The 10,000-nt window shown below is 45.3% G+C and overlaps 1 protein-coding gene across 3 annotated transcripts in view; it reads left to right on the forward strand.

Annotated features, from left to right (window-relative positions):
• LOC143292594 (atrial natriuretic peptide-converting enzyme-like) overlaps window positions 1-10,000 on the forward strand; it is a 208,774-nt gene that overhangs the window by 66,397 nt on the left and 132,377 nt on the right. The window lies entirely within an intron of this gene.

The raw sequence follows: 10,000 nt of genomic DNA on the forward strand, positions 1-10,000 counted from the left end.
TCTCTCTCTCTCTACCCATCTATTTGTTCATCTATCTATCTGTCTATCTCAGTACCACCCACCCACACACACACACACACACATATTATCAATCTCTCTCTACATATATATATATATATGTATATAGTGAATACACACACGCTCCCCCTCTCCTCCCCCCCCCCCCCCACCTCGCCTCCCCACCCCCACCCCCACACACATACACACGCACGCACACACACACACACACACACACACAAGCGCGCGCGCACGAACAGAGAGAGAGGTGCAGTAACAACAACAGCAGCAGCAACAACAACAGCAACAGCAACAGCAACACAGGCATGCTTTTTTCACCTGGTCCATCAATACCTACACATAGGTGCAAGGGGCGGTCTGACAGCCCCATTCGTCACCTGCCTATAACGCCGCCTTTCATCACCTCGTCACCATCACCATCCATCCTTCCTTCCTTCCTTCATGCCTGCCAACACCCGGCCAGACTGCCAACACCCGGCCAGACTGCCAACAGATCTGTATGTCTGGCACACTGCTGCCCGGTCTTTCTGTCTGTTTGTCTGTCTGTGTCTGTCTGTCTCTGTCTCTCTCTCTTTCTTCTTCTTCTTCTTCTCTCTCTCTTTTCTTTTCTCTCTGTCTGTCTGTCTGTCTGTCTCTCTTTTCTTCTCTCTCTCTCTCTCTCTCTTTCCTTCTCTCTCTCTCTCTCTCTGTCGTCTGTCTGTCTCTCTTTTCTTCTCTCTCCCTCTCTCTCTCTCTTGTCTTCTCTCTCTGTCTTTTTCTTCTCTCTGTCTTTCTCTCTTTTTTCTCTGTCTCTCTCTATTTTCTCTCTTCTCTCTCTCTCTCTCTCTTTTCTTCTGACCCAGCATTTCAGCAGCAAAACTTTTCTTAGTCCCCTTCCTGCCGTCTCAAACCCTCTCACACAACGAACAGTCTTCTTGCTTTATTAAGAGCATCAGTCTGCTGAAAAGTAAATACGCACACGCGCGCGTGCGCTTATCATTCGTTTCCAGTGTCATTCAATCAGGTTTAAGTTACACGCACATACACGCTCATACAGACATAAAACATTTTACATGTATGACTATTTTGTTCATTTACCCCGCCATTTAGGCAGCCATACTTTGTTTCCGGGGGTGTGCATACTGGGTATGTTCTTGTTTCCATAACCCACCGAACGCTGACATGGATTACAGGATCTTTAACGACCTTTATTTGATCTTCTGCGTGCGTGTACACACGAATGGGCTTCATGCACTAACAGGTCTGCACATACGTTGACCTTGGGAGATCGGAAAAATCTCCACCCTTTACCCACCAGGCGCTGTTACCGAGATTCGAACCCGGGACCCTCAAAATTAATAAACACTGAGGCCAGGAGATCAAATGATTAACAAAATAGTATTGGGTAGTAACTCTCTCCATTCATAAGGTACACAACTTCAAGTCAATATTGGATGTGTGTAGATGGTGAACGTGTGTAGTGTTTCAATGACCCCAAGGGGCACACGAAATAAACTCCTTGCCTTGCCTTGCTTGCACTACCGATTCAGCAAGCTCACAGGTAAATAAAAGGTACATTGGACCCTCAGATTGAAAGCCCATGTGCGTGTAACTCAACGCTATTGCGCCCGTCACACCAACACACTGACACACACGCACAATTTGTAGATGTTTGACTGGCCGACACTCCTGTGGAAGTTCCTTCACACAAGAGGAAACAAAAATGGAAGGTGTGTTTCACGAAACCGTGCTTGGTGATCCATTAAATCAATGCTGGTATTCTCTTGCTGTTATTAAAATAAAAAAAATCGGGTGGGGTTGGGTGGGGCTGGGCGAAGGGTTGGGGGTGGATATCTTCCAGACGCCTGTGGCAGGCTTCCCCCGAGAGAATACCTGTAACGACTGCCGACATCTCCCCGATCCACACCCGCAGCACCCCCACCCCGACTCCTCCGCCCCCTCCCGCTCCCACCACCCCCAACCCCCACCTCCCTCAATCGAACGTTCAGGCAGGAGAGTGTGCACTTCGATCGGCAGTGTGCATTATTTTTACCCCCCAGATCGAAGCACGGCTGGCCCACACTGTACTGGAGTACCATGTCGACCTGTAGATTCTCTCACTGATCGAAGAGAGGGGTGGGGTGGGGTGGGGTGGGGTGGAGTAGAACGGGGTGGCTGCTGAATCGGGATCCGTCCCTCTGGGCTCGGGGCCTTAGACATCGATACAACAACAGCATCTGTTTTTCTGCCCCGACACCCAGCCCCAGCCTCTTCATCACCCACCCCTGTTGACACCCTGACACATACCACACACCCCTCCCTCACCCACACCCACCCCTCACCTCCCATAGATAAACAACAACAACAACAACAACATGACCACCACCAACAGCAACAACAGGGGTGGGGTAGGATGGAATGTGTTTGTGGTGGAAGGGAAGGGGGGTTGGGAGGGTATCTGGATCCATCGTCCTGGGCTTTGGCTCTGTTCCCAGGACATGGATACAACAGCATATTATGTCTGTCTCCGACCCGACACCTGGACACCGGCCGCCCGTCCACCCTGTGTGTGTGTGTGTGTGTGTGTGTGTGTGTGTGTGTGTGTGTGTGCGTGCGTGCGTGCGTGTGTGTGTGTGTGTGTGTGTGTGTGTGTGTATGTCTGTGTCTGTGTCTGTAAGGCTTGGTGGAGGGGCATGGTCAGCTCAGTCGAAGGCGGTCTGCTGAACCATAGATTCAACGAGAAAAAAATCTTACAATTGATGACCGCTGTTATCAAGAAATTTCCATGAAATGCGAAGTTATTGTCGTTGTTTGTTTGTTTGTTGTTGTTGCTTTTGGTTTTGTTTTTTTGTTTTTAAGAACCAACCTTTTTACGAAGTCAGAGTCACGCTCACTATGCGTCTCTCATTGAGGCGATAACTCAGTGTCTTCCCTGGGAACATCGTGTGTAATTTGGTGGACATCCGATAATTCCCCGCGGACATAGCTCTGCCCATCTGGAACCCTGGATGGGAAGATTCTGTCTTGGAGGCGAATGGAGTCAGGCCTGAGTATTCTGATGTAACCTATCCCTTTGTGGTTTGTTTCTCCTTTCTAGCTGAATTGAATCGTGGTAGAAACACGAACAATTTTTTTTTTGTGTTCGTTTGTTTGTTATGTTTACGTTGTTGTGTTTCAAAGGCGGTTGTTGCATTGAGGACAGTTTAAGATATAAACCCAAGTTATTTCAGGAATACAGAATCCAGTCGCAACAACAAACGGGATTGTGCGAGGACGGGAAGACAGTGACAACAAACGACAGAGGAAAGGGCCTCCAACTTGTACATAACACCACGAATGGTCCAGGTCTAAAGAGTCTGGTTTTGACGCAGTGAAGTAAGCCTGTACTTCAGTATCTTCTTCTTCTTCTACGTTCGTGAGCTGCAACTCCCACGTTCACTCGTATAAACATGAGTGGGCATTTACGTGTATGACCGTTTTTACCCCATCACGTAGGCAGCCATACTCCGTTTTCGGGGGGTGCATGCTGAGTATATTCTTGTTCCCATAACCCACCGAACATTGACATGGATTACAGGATCTTTAACGTGCGTATTTGATTTTTAGCTTGCGTATACACACGAAGGAAGTTCAGGCACTGGCAGGTCAGCACATACGTTGACCTGGGAGATAGGAAAAATCTCCACCCTTAACCCATCAGGCGCCATTACCGAGATTCGAACCCTGGACTCTCAGATTGAAAGTCCAACGCTTTAACCACTCTGCTATTGCGCCCGTCATACTTGAGTATAAAGTACCCATCTCCCCCCTGCACAACACCCTCTTCGTCTCCAGAGATCTGGAGAGAGAGAAAGAGACAGAGAGATGTAAAAGAGACATGGATCTCCAGATATACACGGTCAAGTTGTCGTTCATCGAGGACGAGGGGTCTGAGTGGGTGAAGTCATTGTCTTGTTAATGGTTCATTCATGTAGTGTGTGTTCTCATCACTTTCGTTCGCAGCTCCATAAAGTTGGACATGTCAAGCACGGTGGCCCAGTATGCCCGATCAGGAAGCGAGTGTCAACAGATTCGAGTCCCATCTACGGATGGGTATTTTTTACTCTCCCCTCCACTAGACTTTGAGTTGTGGTCTAGGTGTTAATCCTTCGTATGAAACGATAATCCTTGGATCCGTGTGCAGCACTGATGGACTTAGCGCACGGGAAAGAACCCACCGCAACAAAAGCCTTGTCCCTGTCAAAATTATATGGGAACATCCACTTTGAATGTTAAAAACGATTGTTAAACAAATACTCTTTGGATACAAGAAAACCGAAAGTATGGGTGGCGCTGCACACTGGCAACGCACTCTCCCCTACGGGAACAGCCTGATTTTCACACAGGGAAATCTGTTATCACATCAAAGTGAATAAACACAACACAGAACAAAGCAATGACACGGGTATAACTGTGATCGCGTTGTGTCATGTTGCCTTTCCCTGTTTCGCCATCCTGGTGGTGTGTGAAGTGTCTTCTGTTCACGTCAGTCTGTTTTCCACTGTGGCGCTGTTTGAGGTCAGATTGCAGAAGAGGCGTGACACTGGTCATTGCTGATGAGTTACCCACCCTGCGCTCTCTCTCTCTCTCTCTCTCTCTCTCTCTCTCTCTCTGTCTCTCTCTTGTTTTTTTGTTTGTTTGTTTCTGGTGTGTTTTAACTCACTCCGTACGGCCAGTCCTCTCTCCTCCTCTACACAGACCCTTCGGATGTCCAGTGGGTGTCTGAATGACCCAACCTTTAGCTTCCGTCGTCAGAATTATGGTATTCTTTGTCAACATTCACCTCTTCAGTATAAGAGCCTTCCGCTTGCAATATTTTGATGATAGTAACTGGGGTGAAACGCTGTTAACGTCGTGCTCTTTCGCCGTTCGTATGGAGAGAGTTAACTAGTGCTTGCAACTCTAGATTGTTTGCATTCCTACAGATGGCTACTGTCCTGTGAAAGGGGAAGGAAGAGGTGTAGGGCTCGGGTAGAAGGGAGATACGCTGTTGGTGTGAGTGTGTGTGTGAGAGAGAGAGAGGGGGGGGAGACAGACAGACAGACAGACAGACAAACAGAGACACAGAAAGAGAGTAATTGTATCAGAACGTGGCTCTAACAGCAATCCAGATTGAACACAAACGTCACGACAGACGCCGATCACGGGCCAGAAGAAAATGACCCACCTGCCGTGGAGACATCACGAAACGCGACGCAATATAAACACAGCGTCGGGTTTTTAAAAAAAAGAAAAAGTCAATTTAACAACGCTTTCATTGCATCGATTTTTTCTTTGGCTTCCCCCATCGATTTCTGTGGAACTATTTTCAGCGGAAAGAGGAGACGGAACGGAGTGCGGTTCTCTGAAGCTACAGCCCCCCCCCCCCCCCCCCCACCTCCACCCCCCCCCTGCCCCCCACTTGGCGAGGAGTCTGTCAGATATTCTGGGCACCACTTTGTAGTTCTGTCTCACTTTGCTGGGCTGAAGAAGCACAAGGGGAGTTTTAGACACAACGTTTGCCTGTGTGAAGACTGAAGGTTTAGTTTTAGTGTCGCTCGGAAGTAAGGTAAATAGAGAAAGAGTGGCAGAGATAAAGGTAGAGAGGAGGAGGAGGGGAGATATATATATATATATATATATATAGAGAGAGAGAGAGAGAGAGAGAGAGAGAGAGAGAGAGAGAGAGAACAATGAAATCTCATCGCAACACAAAACCGTCTGCTAAAGTGCGTACACCGGCAGCCAGTTAGACTCGCAGGCCGGCACATCAAGTAATGTTAAAGAGAGAAGAAGAAGTGGAACAAAGCGTTCATCTATTCACAGCAAAGTAAGAACTGTTCGACTTCGATATCCGAAGGATTTTTGTTGTTATTGTTGTTGTTCTTTTGTTTTATGGTTGTTGTTTGTTTTTTTCAGCTTGTTTGATTTTCCTTAAGAGCCATTATCAGAAGAAGGCATGTTTGTCAATCACTTTGAACTTCTTGTAGCCTGTAGCAGGATGGTGTGTGCGCCAGGGAATGGGGGATGAAGAAGCTGGTGGTGGGGTTGTAAGGGGGTGGGGAAGGGTTCAGCTAGAGGTCGAGGGGGTGGAAGTTTTGTGGACAGAAGGGAGTATGACGAATCACGCAAAACATCATCAAAAGCAATAACATTACACTTACACGGCATTTGATATTTAACACGCAGCTTCTTTCTTTGCGCTTTCAGTCAGCTGTCCTGTCTCTTAGTTAGTGTGGTGCTTGTTGTCTTACGATGAAGCGACAACTCAATGTCTTCCCTGAGAACGTCGGGTGTAACTGCTGGACATCCGAGAATCCCCCACGGATATGTGTCTGCCCATGTGAAAGACAGGTTCTGGTGATTCTATCTCACAGGCGGAGGGGTCAGCCTAGGATGTCCTGATGTGATCCTCCACTCTGTCATTCTTTTCTAGCTTCTTGGGAAATTGGATCTTGGAAAAACACGGAATATTCCAACACAAAGTAGGAGGCCTTGCAGAGAAAAGACGGCATTTAGGTACATGCCAATCATCCAGAGTTCGCTATATAGCGAAATTGCTTGTATGACTGTGTGACAGCGAGTGAAGAAAAGAACAAAAGATGCATTCAATGCCGTGTAGTGAGGAGGTTTTTAAGGGTGTCCCGAATAATGTAGTCAGTTTTAAACAGACATCCGTCACAGGACTTTACATTCAATGTTAGCCGTGTAGTGAGGAGGTTTTTAAGGGTGTCCCGAATAATGTAGTCAGGTTTAAACAGACATCAGTCACAGGACTTTACATTCTGTGTTTGTGTTTGGGTCGAAGAGAGAGAAAGAGAGAGAGGGAGAGCGAGATAGAAAGAGAGCTAGACAGGGAGAGAGAGCGGGGGTAGACAGAGTGAGAGAGAGAAAGAGAGAGAGACAGCGAGACAGACAGCGAGACAGAGAGAGACAGGCACACAAACACACACACACACACACACACACACACACACACACACACACACACACACAGAGACTGACACTGACACTGACACTGACACTGACACTAGTTTATTGAATAGGCCACAGCCCCTTTCAATGGGGGTTCACAGTCGACAGATATTTTATTATTTACACGAGGGGAAAAAAATTACATTTGTATATTTTGGACTGCATTCAAGGTCTGGGATCTAAGTTTAAAGGCATAGAAAAGAAACTTCGCAAAACAAAAATATTCTGGAACTCTCACAAATTCCAGATTATGAATTTCGTAATTGACAATATTCTGTAAATACTTAGATCTTAAGTCTTCATACTTAGGGCACTCAAAAGTGAAGTGAATTTCGGTTTCAAGTGAATTACTACAAAATGGACAATTCCAGTTTTTTTTATTCCTTGAATAACGGTATTTGTGAACATTAATTTGTGATACTCCCATCCTAAACTGAGCAAGGGTGTTACGATATGTGTTCATCCATAAAACATCCACGTATTTCTCTCTTCCAAAACAAGTCTTGTATTGTGTATAAACTGAGTATCTTACACTATTTTCTAAGTGGTCATGCCAACGATAGCAAAATGAGTTGTACAGTCTTTCTTTAACTCACTTAGTACGGCCAGTCCTCTCTTCTCCTCTACACAGACCCCTCGGATGTCCATTGGGTGTCTGAATGACCCAACCTTTAAATTCCGTCGTCAGAATTGTGGTATTCTTTGTCAACATCCACCTCTGCAGTGTAAGAGCCTTCCGCTTGCAATATTTTGATGATGGTAACTGGGGTGAAACGCTGTTAACGTCGTCTCTTTCGCCGTTCGTATGGAGAGAGTTAAGTTCTTTGAAAAATAGTCTCTCGTTCCTACATCCAAACAACCACACTTGCTCAAATCCATTTTCACACAGAACATTTTGAACTTTGGTCGCCCAAGTGACAGTACCATTTTCATGCATTTTTAACAACATTTTATAAGCTCTCTTTGAAAATAATTGTTCAGGCTGCTTCAGTAATCGGAACCAATATCTTATACATTTAATGACTGAATTAATTCATAATGGATACCTGCCCAGTTCCCCGTATACCATATCGTTAGGAGTCTTATCTGTGACATGCAGCAGACGTTTACAAGCATAGAGCTGAATAATTCTTTCTACTTGTTCATATCTGTCAAATCCCCAAATTTCTGCTCCGTACAACAAAACTGGAACAACCTGCGTATCAAACAGTTTAAAACACAGAGAGAGAGAGAGAGAGAGAGAGAGGGAGGGAGGGAGGGAGAGAGAGAGAGAGAAATTGTATCAGAACGTGGCTCCAACAGCAATCCAGTTTGAACACAAACGTCACGACAGACGCCAATCACGGGCCAGAAGAAAATGACCCACCTGCCGTGGAGACATCACGAAACGCGACGCAATATAAACACAGCGTCGAGTTTTAAAAAAAGAAAAAGTCAATTTGACAACGCTTTCATTGCATCGATTTTTTCTTTGGCTCCCTCCATCGATTTCTGAGGAACTATTTTCAGCGGAAAGAGGAGAAGGAGAAGAAGGGGGAATGGGGGGGAGCGGTGGGGGGTGGGGGGGGGGGGGTGCAGTTCTCTGAGGTTTATGTGTATTTGACTGTGCTTTCATATCTGTGAAACTGCATGTTTGGTGCATATCTGTTATGCATATGTATGTGTATGTGTGAATGTGTGTCTGCTTTTTTTTTCTTTTTTCTTAAACATTTATTTGCTTATTTATCATCATTGTTGTCTTTTTTTTTCTTTTTTTTTATCTATTTATTTATTTCATTTTCATTATTATTATTATTTATTTATTTATTATTTATTTATTTATTTGATTTTTTTAAATTATATATATATATTTTTTAATCTATTTATTTATTTTATTCTATTTTATTTATTTTTTCTCAAGGCCTGACAAAGCGCGTTGGGTTACGCTGCTGGTCAGGCATCTGCTTGGCAGATGTGGTGTAGCGTATATGGATTTGTCCGAACGCAGTGACGCCTCCTTGAGCCACTGAAACTGAAACTGAGGCTACACTGGCGAGAGCCTGGCAGATTGTCAGGGTACCTGCTATTTCAGTGTCCCGTCTCTCTCTGCAGGGTGTCAATAGTAGAGGTTCGGTTTTAGCGTCGCTCAAAAGTAAGGAAAGCCAGAAGAAGAATATAAATTTAAAGGATATAAGAAAGGGCAAACTGCGAATCATCTGGCTACCAGTGCAGACGACTTCTATTATAACAAACTGAACAAAAAATATCGAGATCGGAGCCAGTAGGCGAAATCCCTTGTCTTGCGAGAGAGTGGAAGGCTGTTGTTTTTGTTATCATTATTATTGTCATTGTAGTCGGTGTTTTTTTGTTGTTATTATCAAACACACGAATTGACATTCGTGCTTAATAGAACTGTTGTTGTTGTTGTTTTTAAATTCTGATCATGCAGAAGTCAATCTGATTGTGTGTGTGTGTGTGTGTGTGTGTGTGTGTGTGTGTGTGTGTGTGTGTGTGTGTGTGTGTGTTTGCTGTTGTTGTTTTTCAATGGTACACTGAATAAGCAACCATTGCTTCTTTTCTTTTTGTCAAAAAGAGATTGGAAACAAAAGAGAACGTAGATATTATTATTGTCATTATTATTATTATTATTATTACTATTATTATTATTATTAGCATATAATATGATTTATTATCTTTATTATCGCGCACACATCAATCCCACCCACGCTAGTGTGTGTGTGTGTGTGTGTGTGGTGTGGTGTGAGTGTGTGTGTGTGTGTGTGTGTGCGCGCGCGCGTGCGCGCATGTCTGTCTGGGCGTGTGTGTGTGTGTGTGTGTGTGGGTGGTGTGGTGTGAGTGTGTGTGTGTGTGTGTGTGTGTGTGTGCGCGCGCGCGCGTGCGCGCATGTCTGTCTGGGTGTGCGCATGGGCGTGTGTTTGTGTGTGTGTGTGTGTGTGTGTGTTTGTGTATGTGTGCTCGTGCACATGGGTGTATGTATGCGTGCTCGCGCGCGCCCACGCGTTCGTGTTCT

Source organism: Babylonia areolata, chromosome 1 (genome assembly GCF_041734735.1).
Source record: "Babylonia areolata isolate BAREFJ2019XMU chromosome 1, ASM4173473v1, whole genome shotgun sequence".
In the NCBI taxonomy this organism is placed as follows: domain Eukaryota; kingdom Metazoa; phylum Mollusca; class Gastropoda; order Neogastropoda; family Buccinidae; genus Babylonia; species Babylonia areolata.